Source organism: Equus quagga, chromosome 7, assembly GCF_021613505.1.
Source record: "Equus quagga isolate Etosha38 chromosome 7, UCLA_HA_Equagga_1.0, whole genome shotgun sequence".
NCBI classification, from domain to species: Eukaryota; Metazoa; Chordata; class Mammalia; order Perissodactyla; family Equidae; genus Equus; species Equus quagga.
Genome location: NC_060273.1, coordinates 95,954,144 through 95,975,516, shown reverse-complemented (window position 1 = coordinate 95,975,516; position 21,373 = coordinate 95,954,144). Strand labels below are relative to the sequence as shown.

At 35.4% G+C, this 21,373-nt stretch overlaps 1 protein-coding gene across 1 annotated transcript in view; it reads right to left on the bottom strand.

The window, feature by feature from the left end:
* The window catches only part of DTWD2 (DTW domain containing 2), a 116,552-nt gene that overhangs the window by 56,278 nt on the left and 38,901 nt on the right, over nucleotides 1-21,373 (bottom strand). The gene's annotated exons all lie outside the window — the stretch shown is intronic.

Sequence of the window (21,373 nt, the reverse complement as noted above, 5' to 3'; positions counted from 1 at the left end):
ATGATCCAGCTATTCCACTGCTGGATATTTATCCAAAGAACTTGAAAACACAAATGCATAAAGATACATGCACCCCTACGTTCACTGCAGCATTATTCACAATAGCCAACATTTGGAAGCAACCTAGGTGCCCATCAAGGGACGAATGGATAAAGAAGATGTGGTCTATATACACAATGGAATACTATTCAGCCATAAGAAATGGTGAAATCTGGCCATTTGTGACAACATGGATGGACCTTGAGGATATTATGTGAAGCAAAATAAGTCAGAGGGAGAAAGTCAAATACCGTATGATCTCACTCATAAACAGAAGATAAAAACGACGACAAACAAGCACATAGCAATGGAGACTGGTTTGGTGGTTACCATATGGGGAGAGGGAAGGGCAAAAGGGGTGACTAGGCTTACATGTGAGATGATGGACTATAACTAGTTTTTGGGTGGTGAACATAATGTAATGTACACAGAATTCACAATATATTACGATGTACATCTGAAAGATATATAATGTTATAATCCAATGTTACTGAAATAAAAAAAAGAAATGCAAAGGCAAAACACAGACCAGGATAAAATATCTGCAATATATACCTCTGAGAAAGGACTTGTCTGTAGAATATATTTAAATCTCCACTCTGCCATTAGTTTGGCTAAAATTGAAAACACTGACAAGTGTTGGCAAGGATGTAGAACAACTGAAACTCTCATACAATGTTGCTGAGGCAGTAAAATGGTATAACCACTTTGAATAACTGGCCATTTCTTATAAGGTTAAACAAAAGACAGAAATTCCACTCCTAGGTATCTACCCAAGAGAAATGAAATCATATGACAAAAAAAGACTTGTAAAAGATTACTGAGTGGATTTATTCATCCTTTTTGCTTCCTTGGAAACATTTTAAAATACCAAAAATCCCTTCTCTCTAAGATACACCTGACCTCTCCTTCCCAACTAAATCCTTCCTACTGACTTTTAATTATTCTTAAATCTCTCCTATTTAAAAATAATAATAAATAAAACACCTTCTACTAACTTCACAACTCCATTCAGTTTCCATTTCATTTCTCTTCTTCCCAAACTACATTAGTTTTCCATGTTAACTGTATTCATTTCTTCACCTTGCTGCTTAAGCCACACTGCCTGCTTTCGACCCCATCAATCCACTAAAACCAACAATGAGCATTATATCACTAAAACTAATGGATACTTCTCAGTTCTTATCTTAATTGATCTCACAGGAGCATTCAACTCTGGTGACACTCTTCTTCCACTGTTCCCAAGACACTAGACACCCCTAGTTTCCTTCAACCTATCTAGCTACACATTGTCTCCTTTGTGGTTTCAACATTCTCCTCTGGCCATTAAATACTCAAGTTCCTTAAGGTCCAATCTTAAATACTCTTTTCTTTTTACTGTATATTCTCATTCTACATAATTCCATCCATAGCCCAGTTTCACTTACCACACTTCTAGACTGAGCACTCTAAATGAGGAAAAGCAGAGGGGTAGCTCACTGTGACCATGAGTGCTCAGGGTTCACCCCAAGTATTCAAATATCAAGCTCAGAACATTAAAGTTCCAAACGCTGATGCAAGTGGAATGCTTTAATATCCTGCCTGCCTTGATCAAGATTAACCAAAAAAAAAAAGAAATCCAAACACCAGAATTGAGGATAGAAGCATTGGGGCCCCTAATACTAAATATGCACTCATGAAAAGTAAAGACAAGCAGTGGGATTTGGAATCCTAAGACCTCCATTCTCATTCCAGTTCCTACATTTTCAAGGTTTGTAAACCATCCTGAGCCTCAGGTTCCTCATCTACGACATGGGACCATTAACAACACTTATTCAAACCACCTTACAACTTGCTTAAAGAACGAAATTATATAATGCATGTTAAATTATTTTCTAACATGCAATAATACTCCACAGAGATGTCATATGTTAATACTAAAAAATATGTTAAATATTAAATGTTTAGATGTTAAATACTAAAAAATAAACGATTAATAAATATAAATAAATTAGGATTAAATAACATTCACTCACGAATTCTGAATGAACTCAAATGTGAAAATATCAAACTATGAGCTAAAATAAGTAATAGTCACTGAGAAGATTCAAGAATTTTTTATGTTATTCATAAAAAAAGGCTCCAAGGGTTCTCTAAGGACTGCAAATCAGTGTATAAACAAGAAAAATTTCTCATCACAGGTTGGAAAATTTTCCATGTTAAGTAAGAATAATTTCTAGTCATAAAAAGCAGTAATATTTTCTGCAAAGGGAATTCATGCTTCCATAGTTCTTCTGGAGAACAAACATTATGATGCATCTGAGCCTATCACACTGCATATGTGATTCAAAAGAAAAAAAAGAATCTGGAAATAGTTAAGATGAAAACAACTAGAACAGTCACTCTCTAAAAGAGGCTATAATAAAAATATTATTTCTCTTCTTAGAAATATAAGAGCCAAGAGAAGACGTTACATGTTAATAAAATCATAACATGAAGACAAAATTACTCAGCAAAACAAAAAGAATTCCTTAACATTTGGAGAAGGTGGTCTGGGGAAAAATAAAAGGAATTAACAACTTTATAAACCATGTGGTAATACAGGGAATTCATTATTCCAATTATTCCAGCTAAAAATAAAAATATAAGCTATTTCAGAAGTATCAGATAAATGAATGAATGCTACCTATTCATAGTAGTCTGATTTCATTTTTTTTTTTTTAAAGATTTTTTTTATTTTTTCCATTTTCTCCCCAAAGCCCCCCGGTACATAGTTGCGTATCCTTCGTTGTGGGTTCTTCTAGTTGTGGCATGTGGGACGCTGCCTCAGCGTGGTCTGATGAGCAGTGCCATGTCCGCGCCCAGGATTCGAACTAACAAAAGACTGGGCCACCTGCAGCGGAGCGCGCGAACTTAACCACTCGGCCACGGGGCCAGCCCCCATAGTAGTCTGATTTCTTAATTGGCATTTCAGGGTGCTAATACAGGAGAGGACACGTGTAGGCATTCCAGTCAACAGTCCCAGCTGAGCAGTCTTCCAGCCATCATTGACAAAGTACCAGATATGTACATAAAAGCTCTAGGACCCTCCAGTCCAGACCAACTATTAGATGAAAACCACCAAGTGACCTCTGTCAACATCAATTTGAACCATGACTGAATTCTTGACCAACAAAAATGTGAAATACAATAAAATGGCTGCTATTTTAAGATACTAAGTTTTGTGGGATTTTTTTATGCAGTGTGTCAGGGGTCCCCAAGTCCTCCTACGGGTTCAGTGATTCACTAGGACTCAGAGAACTCAGCATATAGTTGAACTTATGGCTAAGATTTATTAGAGCAAAAGAATACAAAGCAAAATCAGCAAAGGGAAAAGATACATGTGGGAGTCCAGAGAAAACCAGGCACAAGCTTCCAAGAGTCCTCTCCCAGTGAAGTCACACAGGATGCACTTAAATCCTCCAGCATTGAACTGCGACAATCTGTGTGAAGCACTATCACAGAAGCTCATTAGACACAGCACTCAAGGTCTTTGGCGGTTAGTCACAGAGGCACCCTCTGCCTGGCACATACCAAATTTAAGACTCCCAGAGAAAAGGAGGTGTTCATCATGTACCACATTGTTTGCACAAAGAGTTTAAGCACAGCAGGTCACTCTTATCATTTAAGGAAAGTTTTATATCTCTATAGGAAACTGTTTACCATTCACACTCCCACATGCCACCCAAAGGCCATTCTTGCAAACATGTTTCTAAGGACCAGCAGTCTCAAACCTACTATGTTAATTGCTTTCTGCACAGGCAGCAATAGATAACTGGAACAATAGTCACACATCACTTTCAAAAACAATATACTAGGCTGAACAAACCACTGGTCTGACCTAACCTAAAATCACACGTCTTCTGTTCCTATGAAAAAATTAAATTAAAAAGTTAAAAGGAATAGTGTATAAAACAAAATGTACTGAGCAATATTTCTTTTTGAAATATGCATCATTGAAAATAGACTCAGAGTAAAATTACTACCTGAAAATTAATCCTTAATCTCATTCTTTTATACTGGTACATTTGAAGTCTCCTAAAGGTTGACCTTGAAAAGAATTTATTCTGAAGAATATACAACACTTGAAAAGTAATAATTTAATGGTCAGTTGCCACTGGGCAAAAACAAATTAATATGCAATGTTACAGTGTATTTCTGATCAGTAAAGAATCAGAAGATAAATTTTTAAATCTAATAAGGTTTGCCATCAAAAATTATGCTTATTATGAAAGTGTAATCTGGCATAAAAAAATTTACAAAATTGGTACTCTACAATTACTCTAATTTTAATCACAAAAATTATCATTAAAAACATTCAGTTTAAGGGAGAAAAAAGTTACCCTTAGCTCCCTTGAATACTTCATCTAGAAATATTTACTCAAGTGCTAGTAGGAAATATACATATACAGTCAATTCTCATTATTTGCCGATTTTCTATTTGTGAATTCACATACTCACTGAAATTAATTTTTAACTCCTACATCAGTACTCTAGGCTTCATTGGTCATTTGCAAACATGCTCACACACAGAAGAGTAAAATTTGATTTGCCCACAGCATACATTCCCAGCTGAGGTAGAACACAGTGACATGCTGTCTTCTTGTTTCAGCTCTCATACTGTCAACAAATGTCCTTTTCTCAGTGTATTTAGTGCTACATTTTGTGCATTTTTGTGCTTTTTGTTGGTGATTTCACTGCTTAAAATGGCCCCCAGCATAGTGCTGAAGCCCCATCTAGTATTCCTAAGCACAGAAAGGCAAAGATGTGCCTTATGAAGAAAATACGTATGACAGATAAGCTTCATTCAGGCATGAGTTATAAAGTGCTGTTGGTTTTAAGTTCAGTTAATGAACCAATGATATATATTACATAAGATGTAAACAGAAATACATATAAAACAAGGTTATATATTGATTAACTGACAAAACTGTTGTGATCAGAGGCTTGCAGGAAACTAAGCCTGTATTTCCCCTAGGGGCAATGGCCCCATATTCACTAATTCAATGTCTACTGCAACTTTACAGAACTCAACTATCATAAATAACAAGAATCAACTGCCTATATAAACTTCTTCTTGAAGTTTAACATATATATAGAGAGAGAAGTTGGCCCAAATCATAAGTGTACAGCTCTATGAATTTCGCAAAGTGAACACACCTATGTAACCAGTACCCAAATCAAGAAACAATACAATCAGAATCCAGAACCTCTCACCCTCGAAAAAGAAAGTGACCTTTATCCTGACCTCTAAAACCTATTTTGCCAGTTTTAAACTTTATATAAATGGAATAATATAGACATACTCTTTTATGTCTGGTTTCTTTCATCAACATCATCTTTATGAAATTCATTCATGTTGTTATTTGTAGTTTCATTTTTATTGCTGTAGAGCATTCCATTGAATATATCACAATTTATCCATTCTATTGTTGATAAGAATTGGGGCTATTACAGTGTTAATATGAACACTCTTGTATTTGTTAGCCTAATAATTTTTAAATGTTTCCACTTAAATTATATTAAATGCAAATATAAGAGAAGTTACTTATTGTCATATGAACATCTTTAAATCAATAACAGTAAACAAAATAATGCTGTAAAACTTTATACAAGTTTAGCAGACGTGGTACTATGAAGATAATGGGGGCAAAATTGTGACAATGAACTAAATAAAAGATAGCTCAGTTTGCAGAAAAGAAAAACTTTTACCCATCCAGAAACTACATATAGCCATAACCTTGAGATATAAAAAAGATAAAAGTATTTGTTTTAAGATGGACTGGGCAATAGAGTTAATAGATTAAATAAAAATCAATGATGGAAAAACTACTCAAAAGTTTATTTCCTGATGTACTAACTAGAAGAGGGTCTCAAAATCATTATCACTATCCAAGCATTTATGTATTCACATATATTTTATATTCTCTCAAGATTTAACTATTATTAGAAAATATAAAATGCAAATATAATTAAATTTATAATTATTTATAATAAAGATTGCTAAAACTTCTAGTACCAATCAGTTTATATATTTTCTCTAAGATATTTTGCCTGTATTTTCTGGTAGCCACAATGTAATCAACAACCTATGATCTCCCTTGAAACTGCAAAATTCAAAACACTGAAAAAAAGGGAAAGGATTGCAAATGCATATAACTACATACCTTACACCATAAAGTATGCCTGTCAATCTAACATTGTCAAATGTCAAATTATGTTAAAAACATAATAAAAATAATGAAGCAGCATTAAAACAACAAAATTTGGGGGAAACCAGACACTAAATAGCTTCAGAATCCTGCACAGTTCAGTTTTTAACAATCTAATTTTTACTGAGGATCAAATTAAAACATAGAGACCAGAATGCCTCTGATGATTCTTTCTCTAAAGCTCACTATCTTGCCTAAATCATATCTTTCATGTAGTTGAAGAAAATGCTATATATTGGTATACAATATATTATGGTATACTATGTGAATTTAAAAGAAAGATATACTGTATCTAGTTAAGTATTACAATGGGCTGCAGGATGTGTCAGACCCATCAACATACATTAGAAAAGTTTTAAGTGTCTCCTATCAATAAGTAGATTATCAATTCAGATCAAGAGATCAAAATGACTTAATTAGGAATATTTATTTTTAATCCAAGTTAAACTCAAAATTAAATCAGATAGTTCAACGTAATCTTAAATTCTTCTTAATGATTCATATTTAACTCCTTTTCATTGTTTCTATGTTTTGGGCAATTTACCATGAAACATATTCTAATAATGTGTCTATATGATCACATAACAATACCTTTCTCATCTTATGCTATATAAATATATATTACTGTATCTAGTGACCCTCTGAGAAACAAAATAACCTATGAAAATGGAATTATTTAACTTGATGAAGTACTGAACAGTGGAGAACTGCAAATGTGCTACTTGAAATATCAGTTATCAAATGTTCAAAGGCAAAAAGAAAAAAACGTGTACTTTGCATTGAATAGTATTTGAAACATGACAGGGACTTAATAAATATTTATAAGATGAATAAAATAAAATATATGAGGTACATCTGTGGGAATAGATAGCTAAAATTATAAAGCAAATTAATATATGACAACCATAATTTATTTATACTTAAAAATAGATGAAATAATATATCAAAAGCGGTAACAGTACCCAGATTTCTATAAACCAAAGAACTACATTTTCAGGTTGAGACTGAATATCTACAATTAAATTTATAGTTACATCCAAATATTTGTCATAATTTTTCTTCAACATAATTATCTCAACACTTAGAGAAGATATACATTTAAAACGTTTCTGATCAATGCAGAGGGTAAAAACAAGAACTACATTTTTTTGGATCACAATCACCTCTGCAAGGAACCATTTGGAAAAAGTATGCCTGTTACTTTATATGGTAATCAACATTACTCAGAGTAAACTTAATACCTACTAGAACTCATGAGTCTATAACAATTTTTGAGACATCTTCTGTCATGTATACACAAATGACTGCCATATGGATCTTGAGATTTGGACTGCATGCACAGTTGTTAATGATATCAAAGGAACAGATGCTCTAAGCTTATAAATCATTAAAAAGTTGTTGACATCCTTTTATGCCACATAAACAGATTTTTTTTATTACTGTAAGATCTTTGTAAATATTTCACATTATATTATATCTTTTGGGTGTATTTACACATTATATCATATCATAATCAAAACCAGATTTTACTAATTCATTTTTGTTTTTAACTTAGTCATTAAAAATATTTTCAATATTATTAGTTATAGTGAAAATAATACATTCTAAACCTCTACTTTTTCCACCAAAAATTTGGTTATTAATGTTCCCTGTGCTAGAAGTGACACCAACTTAAGTCAGTATTCCTCCCACATGTTGACAAAAACATTGCCTAAAAAGTTTTTCTGGGAAACAAATAAGATAAATTTTAAATACCTCTGAAAGCTATAAATTTCTACACAAATGGTAAGGATTATCAATGTGTTTTTAAAAGTAACAAAGAATGTCAGTAATATTTCTTCTTTTAAAAAGGTAAAGACAGAAATTATGAGAGAGAAATGGACACTGCATACCATTAACTAAGAAGAAATAAACAGCCTCCTCCACATAGTTCTGCTTGTTTTGCTTTAATTTTCTTAAAACATTAGTTATAAACAATAACCTAGTAGGAATACTAATCAGTGTTAAGGAGTTAAGGATTCCAATTTCACACAGTAAAAACTCAGCAATACTTTGGCTGTATTCAAAGTACTTTGAGAATACAAGTATGATCTGATCTGGTCCCCTGAAGCCCATCAGAATGCTCAAGGAAAGGGTTAGGACCTCCAAATCTCCAGCTAACTATCTAAAGCAGATTCTTACCATCCCTACATGTTCTTTAAAAGTTGAGTATTGTAAACATTATGTACAATCATTATGAAGATGAAATCCCATTAAAAAAAAAATTGAATTCCTCAGAAATGTAAAAAAGTATGATGTACCAAGAAAAAGAAATAATAGATTCTCTACCATCTTTATCACCACCATAATCTTATCTATAACACATATTTGAAATTCAATCAAATGAAATGGAAGAGTTAAGAGGAAATAACATTTTGCCTTAAAATTCTGTTTTCCATTTCTGTTAGATAATTGTACATACCTATTAGTATGAAATTATGTCACAAAGAACAGAGGATCAAAATCTCCATATCTCCTTATTTAGTATTATAACCAATATCTTTTAATGCACATCATTAGTGTCTACATTAAATCTAAGGTTAGAGCAAAAATAGGCAAGTCAATTAAAAAGACATTTGAAACAATAATCAGATACCACTTTATACCATCACACTAGCAAAAATAAAAATGATAATATAATATTCAAAACTGTTGGGAGTATGGAACTAGACACCTCCAGAGACTGCTTGTGGAAACTGATCTGGCAGTACCTCTCAAAACATAAAATGTACACACTTTTCTTTTAATTGAGTTATTGATAAGTTACAATCTTGTGAAATTTCAGTTGTACATTAATGTTTGTCAGTCATGTTGTAGGTGCACCACTTCACCCTTTGTGCCCACCCCCCACCCCACCTTTCCCCTGGTATCCACTAAACTGTTCTTAGTCCATAATTTTAAATTCCTCATATGAGTGGAGTCATACACAGATTATCCTTCTCTCACTGGCTTATTTCACTTAACATAATTCTCTCAAGGTCCATCCATGTTATTGCAAATGGAATGATTTTGTTCTGTTTTGCAGCTGAGTAGTATTCCATTGTATATATGTACCACATCTTCTTTATCCATTCGTCTGCTGCTGGACACTTAGGTTGCTTCCACGTCTTGGCTATTGTAAACAGTGCTGCAATAAACATTGGGGTGCACAGGACTTTTGGGATTGCTGACTTCAAGCTCTTTGGATAAATACCCTGTAGTGGGATGGCTGGATCATATGGTAGTTCTATTTTTAATTTTTTGAGGAATCTCCATACTGTTTTCCATAGTGGCTGCACCAGTTTGCATTCCCACCAGCAGTGTATGAGGGTTCCTTTTTCTCCGCAACCTCTCCAACATTTCTGCTATTAGTTTTAGATATTTTTGTCATTCTAACGGGTGTAAGGTGATATCTTAGTGTAGTTTAGATTTGGATTTCCCTGATGATCAGCGATGATGAGCATCTTTTCATGTGCCTATTGGCCATCAGTATATCTTCTTTGGAGAAATGTCTGTTCATGTCTCCAGCCCATTTTTTGATGGGGTTGTTTGATGTTTTGTTGTTGAGTTGCGAGAGTTCTTTATATATTATGGATATTAAGCCTTTGTCAGATATATGACTTGCAAATATTTTTTCCCAGTTAGTGGGTTGTTTTTTTGTTTCAATCCTGTTTTCATTTGCCTTGAAGAAGCTCTTTAATCTGATGAAGTCCCATTTGTTTATTCTTTCTATTGTTTCCCTTCTCTGAGAAGGCATGGTGTCCGAAAAGATCCTTTTAATGCTGATGTCAAAGAGTGTACTGCCTACGTTTTCTTCCAGAAGCCTTATGGTTTCAGGTCTCACCTTTAGGTCTTTGATCCATTTTGAGTTTATTTTGGTGAATGGTGAAAAAGAATGGTCAATTTTCATTCTTTTACATGTGGTTGTCCAGTTTTCCCAGCACCATTAGTTGAAGAGACTTTCTTTTCTCCATTGTATGCCCTCAGCTCCTTTGTCACAGATAAGCTGTCCATAGATGTGTGGTTTTATTTCTGGGCTTTCAATTCTGTTCCATTGATCTGTGCACCTGTTTTTGTACCAGTACCATGCTGTTTTGATTACTGTAGCTTTGTAGTATGTTTTGAAGTCAGGGATTGTGATGCCTCCCGTTTTGTTCTTTTTTCTCAAGATTGCTTTAGAAATTCGGGGTCTTTTGTTGCCCCATATGAATTTTAGGATTCTTTGTTCTAATTCTGTAAAGAATTTCATTGGGATTCTGATTGGGATGGCATTGAATCTGAAGATTGCTTTAGGTAGAACGGACATTTTAACTATGTTTATTCTTCCAATCCACGTACATGGAATGTCTTTCCATCTCCTTATGTCATCATCCAATTCTCTCAGTAAGGCCTTGTAATTTTCATTACATAGGTCCTTCACTTCCTTAGTTAAATTTACCCCAAGGTATTTTATTCTTTTTGTTGCGATTGTGAATGGTATTGTATTCTTGAGTTCTTTTTCTGTTGGTTCATTACTGGAGTATAGAAATGCTACTGATTTATGCAAATTGATTTTATACCCTGCAACTTTGCTGTAGTTGTTGATTACTTCTAACAGTTTTCCAATGGATTCTTTGGGGTTTTCTATATATAAGATCATGTCATCTGCAAACAGCAAGAGTTTCACTTCTTCCCTCCCTATTTGGATTCCTTTTATTCCTTTTTCTTGCCTGATTGCTCTGGCCAGGACCTCCAGTACTATGTTAAATAAGAGTGGTGATAGAGGGCATCCTTGTCTCGTTCCCGTTTTCAGGGGGATGGCGTTCAGTTTTTGCCCATTGAGTATGATGTTGGATATGGGTTTGTCGTATATGGCCTTTATTATGTTGAGGTAGTTTCCTTCTACGCCCATTTTGTTCAGAGTTTTTATCATAAATGGCTGTTGGATCTTGTCAAATGCCTTCTCTGCATCTATTGAGATGACCACATGGTTTTTATTCCTCAGGTTGTTGATGTGGTGTATCACATTGATTGATTTGTGGATGTTGAACCATCCCTGTGTCCCTGGTATGAATCCCACCTGATCCTGATGTATGATTCTTTTGATGAATTCTGGTTGCCAAAATTTTGTTTAGAATTTTTGCATCTATGTTCATCAGTGATATTGGCCTGTAGTTCTCTTTTTTCGTGGTGTCCTTGTCAGGTTTTGGTATCAGCGTGATGTTGGCCTCACAGAATGTGTTAGGAAGTGTTCCATCTTCCCTAATTTTTTGGAATAGCTTGAAAAGGATAGGTATTAAATCCTCTCTGAAAGTTTGGTAGAATTCCCCAGGAAAGCCATCTGGTCCTGGGGTTTTATTCTTTGGGATGTTTTTGATTGCTGTTTCAATCTCTTTCCTTGTGATTGGTCTATTCAAATTGTCTGCCTCTTCTTGAGTGAGCTTTGGGAGATTGTAGGAGTCCAAGAATTTATCCATTTCCTCTAGGTTATCCATTCTGTTGGCATATAGTTTTTTGTAGTATTCCCTTATAATCTGTTGTATTTCTGCAGAGTCTGTTGTTATTTCTCCTCGCTCATTTCTGATTTTGTTTATTTGAGCTTTCTCCCTTTTTTTCTTTGTAAATCTGGCTAGTGGTTTGCCAATTTTATTTATCTTCTCAAAAAACCAGCTCTTTGTCTCATTGATCCTTTCTACTGCCTTTTTCATTTCAATAGTATTTATTTCTGCTCTGATTTTTATTATTTCTCTCCTTCTGCTGACTTTGGGCTTCATTTGTTCTTTTTTCTCTAGTTCAGTTAGGTGTGCTTTAAGGTTGCTTATTTGGGATTTTTCTTGTTTGTTAAGATGTGCCCGTATTGCGATGAATTTTCCTCTCAATACAGCTTGTGCTGTATCCCATATGAGTTGGTATGGCATGCTATCATTTTCATTTGTTTCCAGGTATTTTTTTATTTCTTCTTTAATTTCTTCAATGATCCATTGCTTGTTCAGTAGTGTGTTGTTTAGTCTCCACATCTTTGTGCCTTTCTCAGCTTTTTTCTTGTAATTAATTTCTAGCCTTATAGCACTATGATCGGAGAAGATGCTAGTTATTATTTCAATTTTTTTAAATTTGTAGAGGCTTGGCCTTGTTTCCCAACATATGGTCTATCCTTGAGAATGTTCCATGTGCACTTGAGAAGAATGTGTATTCAGCTCTTTCAGGGTAAAGTGATCTATATATGTCTATTAAGTCCAATTGTTTTAGTTTTTCGTTTAGCTCCACTATTTCCTTGTTGATTTTCTGTCTGGATGATCTGTCCATTGATATGAGTGGGGTGTTGAGGTCCCCTACTATTATTGTGTTGTTTTTAACATCTTCTTTTAGGTCTGTTAATACTTGCTTTATGAATCTTGGTGCTCCTGTGTTGGGTGCATAGATATTTATAAGCGCTATTTCTTCTTGATGAAGTGTCCCTTTGATCATTATATATTGTCCCTCTGCATCTCTCTTTACCTGTCTTATTTTGAAATCCACTTGGTCTGATATGAGAATTGCAACACCTGCCTTTTTTTCCTTGCTATTTGCTTGAAGTATTGTCCTCCACCCCTTCCACCCTGTGTTTGTCCTTGGGGCTGAGGTGTGTTTCCTGGAGGCAACAAATTGTTGGATCGTGTTCTTTAATCCATTTTGCCACTCTGTGTCTTTTTATTGGAGAGTTCAATCCGTTCACATTGAGAGTGATTATTGACGCATGTGGACTTAGTGCTGTTAATCTGTCGCTCATTATCTTGTTTCCCTGCGTTTCTTTTCCTGTTTGCTTTACATTGCCCATTTAATACTGCAATTTCTTATGCTGGGTTTCTTAGATTTTTCCTTATTTATGATTTGTGACTCTGTTCTGTACTTTATTTTAGTGTCTACCTTGAAGTTTGTATTTAGAATCTCGTGTATAATATAGTCTATTCTTTGGTGGTCCCTTACTTACTTGACCAATACTGATTTAGACCCTTTGCTCTTCCCCTCCTAAATAATTATTTTCATTTTTTATTCCAACTTGTCTTATTAATTGGTAGTTAGTGTGCTAAGATCGTCCTTGTTTTGGTAGTTTCCCTACCTTTACCCTAATGCTATAATTGAATATTTGCTATCCTGTTCTGGTTCTATCCATCGGTCTCACTAGTCTGTGGATTGTGTCCCCTTCCTCCCTTTTTTCTTTTTTCAGGTATGAGAGCCTTCTTGAGGATTTCTTGTAATGGAGGGCTTTTAGTTACAAATTCCCTTAACTTTTGTTTGTCTGTAAAAGATTTAATTTCTCCCTCATATCTGAAGGAAATTCTTGATGGATAGAGTCTTCTTGGCTGAAGATTTTTATCCTTTAAAGCTTTGAATATGTCACTCCATTCTCTCCTAGCTTGTAGGGTTTCTGTAGAGCAATCCGCTGACAGTCTGATAGGGGCTCCTTTATAGGTTATTCTCTTTTTTTTTCTTACTTCCCTGAGTATTCTTTCCTTATCTTTCCTTTTTGCCAACTTTATTACTATGTGTCGTGGGGTAGCTCTTTTTACATTGACAAATCTAGGAGATCTAAAACCCTCCTCTACACACATTTCTCCGTCGATCCCTAGATTTGGGAAGTTCTCTTCAATAATTTCGTTAAGCACACTTTCTGCTCCATTTTCCTTTTCCATATTCTCGGGAATTCCTATGATCCTTATGTTCTTACTCCTCATTGAATCCATTATCTCTCGGAGATTTTCCTCATTTTTTTAAATTTTTAGTTCTCTTTCTTCCTCTGTCTGGCGCCATTCAGCCTGTCTCTCCTCGATTATGCTGATTTGCTCCTCTAGGTTGTCTACATGGGCATTCAGGGAATCCGTATGCTGTTTTATCTGGTCCATTGTGTTTTTCATCTCAAATAATTCTGTTTGATTCTTCTTTATGACTTCTATCTCTTTTGTGAAGTAACTCCAGAACTTGGCTTGTTTCTCTATCTTTCTACCTCATTGAGTTTTTTGATTATAGCTGCTCTGAACTCATTATCACTTAGTTTACCTAATTCCAAGTCCTCAGGACTTAATTCTGTGTTTTTATTGTTTTCCTTCTGGTCTGGGGCTTTTATAAATTGCTGGATGGTAGAGGAGCGGTTTTTTCTCATGGTGGTAGAATTCAGTTGCAGTTACAGCCTGTTGCCACTAGATGGGGGTCGAGAGCGGCGTGTTAGCTCTCCGCCTTGGGGCAAGATGGCTGCGCCCATTGGCTTTGCTGTGGGGTAGGGGCTGTTACTCACATGCGCCGGTCTGGGTTCAGATCAGTTCTGTTCTCTGGTCTCCCAAGGCCCTTGATTTATGGGGTCCCCGCAGATGGAAGCTTTCCCCTGTCAGTGGGTCTCCACTGAATCAGCGGCAGGAGTCCTGGATGATCCCCCGGTCACGCGGCCCTCCCCCGCTCCTTCCCGACCGGTGCCGCAGCGATCGCAGACTCGAGGGGAGGGAGCGATGTTCTCTCCTACCGTTCCAGCGCCTCCGAAGGTGTAAAGCTAGGTTTATGATCTCCTCCTTCTTGGTATAGTAGGTCTCTAACGAGCTGGCATTATGTTTATTCTCTGAAATTCAGTTCTTCCAATCTTTTGTTGTATTTTGGAGGGGAGAGAATCCCGGGTCAGCTCACCCCGCCATTTTGCTCCGCCTCTGTTGTCCAAAATGTACACACTTTTTGATCCAAAATTCACTTCTAAGAATCTACTAAAAATTCTCATATGTTCAAAAAGCTAATGAGTTCAAAGATGTTCACTAAAATATAGCAATACCCTAAATGTCCAGTAAAAGGAATGGTTAAATGAATTATCATACTTACATACTCTACTGACATAGGAAAAGACTCACTATACAATGTTAGGTACCAAAAGAAAAAGCAAGTTACAGAGTAATATGTACAAATGTGGCACCATTTTTTTAACAAACACAGTTATGCAGCAGGAATAAAACATTTTTTGTTTGTTTTTTAACCAGTTACATTGAGGTTTCTGCCTGTGTTTAGGAAAATTCATTAGACAAAATGAGGTATATAAAAAGACAGTGAATCAAAGACATACCAAATCTCTCCTGAATTTGGATACAGTGGCAAGTTGAGAGGCAAAAGGGAAGAAAATGAAGGATAACAGAAGAAACACACATGCAGAGAGAGAGAGAGAGAATATGACAAAAGACAAGAAATGAGAGCATGTGGAGATGGAAGAGGGTTATTAAACACTCAATTTTAAATAGTTCACCTTGTTACAACCTTCCCCTGTCCCACAACTTCACCTACCCAAACACTCATTAGAGTCTACTATACACACACATGACTCCTCTGTGTGAGCGACGTGGGGTAAATTGTAGGAAAAAGGAGAGACATCTGGAGAGACAGGAAGCCGAGAAGAGAGAACATCCATGGGAGATAAGAGTACAGCAGAGGAGGAACTCAGAAACAGGTGACCATAACATTTTTGCAGAAACTTCCACAGCATACTTGATAAGGAATGTGGACAATTTTATCTCAATCTCAACAGACAGGGGCCAGCCCAGTGGCGCAGCAGTTAAGTGCGCATGTTCCACTTCTCAGTGGCCCAGGGTTTGCCGGTTTGGATCCCAGGTGCGGACATGGCACCACTTGGCACGCCATGCTGTGGTAGGTGTCCCACATATAAAGTAGAGGAAGATGGGCATGGATGTTAGCTCAGGGCCAGTCTTCCTCAGCAAAAAGAGGAGGACTGGCAGTAGTTAGCTCAGGGCTAATCTTCCTCAAAAAGAAAGATAAAGCAACCTCTGTTAACAAATGCATTATATGTGTGTGTGAGTTTATACATATTTGAGTGTATATAAATGTATTTATGTGTTATATTTACATATATACATATTTATACAAGGATATGTTTTTAAAGCAGAACATTCATTACCCATTTGATTTGTTCAAATAAATTTTCCCTTTCCTATTTCACATTGTAAATATTTAAGTTTCTCAGCCTTACTCTTTTCTCCAAGGACCTAGTAACTAATGGAATTTCTGGCTTATCTTTGAGAACACAGGCCCTCCTAATTAGAAATTGCTAGTGAAAGGAATCCCAAAAAAGATAAGAAGAGATGCTCAGGCTGTTTCTCCTACAGCTGCAGCAGGCAGAACATTCTGAGCCAGAGGGCCTGTCCTGATAACATACAAAACTGAAAGCATTCACAAGATCACCACAAGTCTAGTATAGAGGCAGTGTGTTAAGTTCAACTGTAATCATCCTGTTCTATTTTCTACAATAAAACCATCCTTATAAATGTTTATTTGTAACAAAGGAGTCTCTCAAGTCATCTGGATTCAAAGCATCTCAAGATGTCCTATGACTCTAACTGGGACTTAAAAAATCTGTTTTTTTAATTAGTTGTCTTGCTTAACAAGTGATTGCCCTGGTAAGAATATTTTAACTCTCGTTTCTATTTTTGAAGACACAAATGACACCAGCTCAACAGAAAGTTGATATGAGATAAGCCATATTGTAGAAAAGAAACCATACTGTAACGTTAAATGATCTGATTAACTAACCTAGCTGGATATGCACCCTCCAGGAGATACACATGCTTTGTAGATTTTATGGCCCCTCTCAGCTGCAATAAGTCAAGAACTTTGTTCCTTTGAGGTCCTTAGAAATGTGATGATCCCCAGGCAGAGAGTCTATGCTGACAGCCATTATCAATGACAACTGAAAGATCTGGGTACTGGGTGTTGCTCTGCTCTCAGACACATATCCAGTAAAACAAAAGATTATCAGGAATATACATACTCCTAGATGAAAGGAGGAGAAAAGAAAGCCTATGTCTATAAAAAGATTTGCAATGAATGTTCATAGCCACTTTATTTGTTAATAGCCAAAACCTGAAAACAACCCAAACAGTCATCATCAGATGCCCAGATAAACAAAGCGCAGATTATACACACAATGGAATACTCCAAACAATAAAAAGGAATGAACTTCTGATACATGGGACAAGAATTAATTTCAAAATAATTATGCCGAGCAAAAGAAGTCATACCAAAAAAGGGTATATAATGTATGGTTATATTTACATAAAAATCTAAAAAATGTAAACTAACTGGGGCTGGCCCCGTGGCCGAGTGGTTAAGTTCGCGCACTCCGCTGCAGGCGGCCCAGAGTTTCGTTGGTTCAAATCCTGGGCGCAGACATGGCACTGCTCATCAAACCACGCTGAGGCAGCGTCCCACATGCCACAACTAGAAGGACCCACAACGAAGAATATACAACTATGTACTGGGGGCTTTGGGGAGAAAAAGGAAAAAAACAAAATCTTTAAAAAAAAAAAGAATGTTTATTAAAAAAAAAAGTAAACTAACTGATAATGACAGAAAGCAGATCATTGGTTGCCTAAGGATGGGGGAAGGGTGGGAAACAAATTACAAAGCTTGAGGAAATTTGGTGAGTAATGGATATGTGTTTATTATGTTCGTTGTGGTGACAGTTTCACAGGTACATACATATATCAAAACTTAGCAAACTGTACACTTCAAACGTGTGCGGTTTATTGCATAAAAGTTAAAAAATAAAAAGGGGGAAAGAATTACACAGTCCCAAAAAATACAAGACAATGATACAGAAACATGAGTTTTCATAAATTGTGTTGGATTTTAAATTACTTTTTTTATTTCAGGCAAAAAGAAATATTTAGAAAAAGATGCTCTTCTGCAGGCAAAATTTCAATTTCAAAAAGTAAAATTTAGATATCTATTCCTAACTCTCAAAAAGGTTCTGGAAAACTTAAGTATACAGAGAGAGACTAAAAAGGCAAACACAGCATAATGTTAACATTTAAGGGTATTTGAGGGACCTCTGTATTATTCTTGAAACTTTTCTATAAGTTTAAAGTTATTTCAACATAAAAGTTTACAACTTAGTATCTTGTCATATAATTACTAGAGTAAATGATGATTTTTATAAAAATATTTATTTTCTATTTTGTGAACTTTATTTTCATATCTATGGCCCATTTTTTAAGTGAGATTTTCACCTTTACTTTACTCATTTCTAAGAATCAGAAGCCTTTATCTCATTCATAGTTTTCCAGAAAGCCATCCACCTTTTCACTTTAGTTTATGGTGATATTTTCCCCTATGGTTGTAAGATACCCATTTTAAGGTTAAACAAATATCCACCTACATTTGCTTCTGATTTGGAAAAATAAAAACAGGAAAAGGTGATAGAAATGTATGGCACAGTAGGATTGGAGAAATTAATTTATCTATTTCATTATCTGCTACTCAATTTAAAGGAGAAAAATAATTTCAGTGAATTATACTTTTTAAAATAGCTTTTAATCTTTTTAACGTGACTATGTACTTCATTTTTGTGGCAGCCATGTAGTTACCAAAAAATAAAAGATTAAAGGTGCATTGCATATCCATGCAAAAAAGAAAAAAAATTCCAATATTTTCACTAAAATATTTTATAAGTATTAAACTTTGTCTATTGGGCAATATCTAAATGTCATGTGAACATAAAATTTTACCTGGAATGTGCCACAATCTAACAGTATCCATGCCTTTTATGAGCTGCTTCCTGTGGGACACAGGGAATATTTAAGAAGTTAGATAAGCCCACAGAAGCCACTATATATAAATATCCTGGATGGAAGTTTTCCATTGTGGAAGCAGTATACCTCTCTGATTAAGACCAGAGGCTTTGGCTCTAAACTAGATGGGTTCAAATCACAGCTTTGCTGAGAAATAGTTATGTGATCTAACGCAAACTATTTAACACCTCTATGCCTCAGTTTCCTCATCTGTTACCTATAATGACAATATTTACCTCGTGGTATTTGGGGAAAGATTAAACAAGTTAATACATGGAAAGCACTTGGAATTGGGACTTGTCCATTCAAAGCACTAAACTGTTAGCTATGTTTTAGAACTGTTTTGCATATTTGAGTCTCATCTAAAAACCACATCTGGAGCATTTTAGTGAAAGGTAAAGAATTTGAGATTAAAATCTCAGAATCACGGTTTCACTGTGCTTTTTTTTTTGGTGAGGAAGACTGGACCTGAGCTAACATCCGTTGCCAATCTTCCTCTTAGCTTGAAGAAGATTATCCCTGAGCTAACATCTGTGCCAATCTTCCCCTATTTTGGACATAGGACGGCGTCACAGCATGGTTTCACAAGTGGTGTGTGAAGGTCCATATCTGTGACCCAAATCTACAAATCCACAAACCCCGGGCCACTGAAGTGGAGCGTGTGAACTTAAACATTACACCACCGGGACAACCCCTCAGTGCTATTTTTAACTAAATGTATGGCTTGCATGCACCCAACAAAAGAGTAGATAAATATACAACACAAAACTATTGGAAATGCAGGGTTAATTTCATTAAAAACACATAAACAGAAGCTTTTCACATACCTTTGTCACTATCAAACAGCCCAAGTATGCCAAAAATAAAAGCAGAAAGAAAAATGCAAATAACAAACTTTAAAAAATTGTAAACACTTTCATCACTAAATAAAGAACGTGATGGGGCCAGCCCAGTGGCCAAGTGGTTAAGTTCATGCGCTCCGCTGCGGCAGCCCAGGGTTTCACCAGTTCAGATCCTGGGTATGGACATGGCACTGCTCATCAGGCCATACTGAGGCAGTGTCCCACATGCCACAACTAGAAGTACTCACAACTAAAAATACACAATTATGTACTGGGGGGATTTGGAGAGAAAAAGGAAAAATAAAATCTCTTAAAAAAAAAAGAACGTGACTTTTTTATATTCATAGATCTTGTACAAAAATTTGCCATGTACTTACCACACACAAATCATAAACTTATTCAAAATATCACAGGCAATGTTCTTGTATAGCAATCCAACAAAATCAGAAATAAAAATAAAAACTGACCAAAAATGTTAAAACACTATAGAACTCATTGATAAACCATGGGTAGAAAGAAATACAAACGAATTATAAATTATACCAATGCTACAGATACAAAAAATATGAGCCCAAAACTATAGGCTACAATGAAAGTTACACTAAGAACAAATATTGTAGCCTTCTCTCTCTTTATTATTAAAGAAGGAACTCACTAATCTTAACAAAGGAATGTAGTACTTGTAGTACAAATCTTACAAAATCAGAAAAAATAAGCTAAAGAAGGTAAAAGAAATTTATCAAGTGAAAAGCTCAAATTAATGAAATAACAAAGTATGAGACATTAAAACAATCTAATGGCTAATACTTTTTAAAGCTCAACAAAATAGAGAAACCTCTTTTGAGTCTGTTCACAGAAAAAAAATGTATGTGTGTGTGTGTGTGTGTGTGTCTGTAAGTGTATGATTAGAAAGGAGAAAGGACACATTCAGAAGAAACCAAAGTCAGTATTTAAGAATATATGCAGGTATATGGCAACCAATGTGTTAACTCAGAAGAAAGAAATAATTCCCTAGAAAAGATAAAAGCTATTAAAACTGAATGAAATAGAAGTAGAAAGCTTGAATAATTTCATAATTTCCACAAAAAGAGTCTGAAAGAAGGATTTAAAAGTTACCACTTTTAAAGAGCCCAGGACCAGGTAGTTTCACCAAAGAGTTCCATCTAATTTTTAAGAAGCAAGGAATTCCAATGTTATTTAAATTATTCCAGTCCACAGAAAAATATTAAAATCTCTCCTATTTATTTGGTGAAGTTAACATTATCTTAGTACCCAACCTGATCATAAAAGTACAAAAAATATATAAATTATAATTCAATGCTATTAAAAAAGCATAAGCTTCAGCAATATATCAAAAGAATAATGGGCTGGTTCCGTGGCCTAATGGTTAAGTTCAGCACGCCCCACTTCTGTGGCCCAGGTTCGGTTCCCAGGTATGGACCTACGCCAATTGTCAGAAGCCATGCTGTGGTGGCAACCCACACACAAAATTGAGAAGGACTGGCACAGATATTAGTTCAGGGTGAATCTTCTTCAAGCAAAAAGAGGAAGACTGGAACAGATGCTTAGCTCACGGCAAATCTTCCTCACCAAAAAAAAAATAATAATATAGTATGATCAAGTAGAGTTCATTCCAGGAACACAAGAACTGTGCAATATTAGGAGATGTATCATC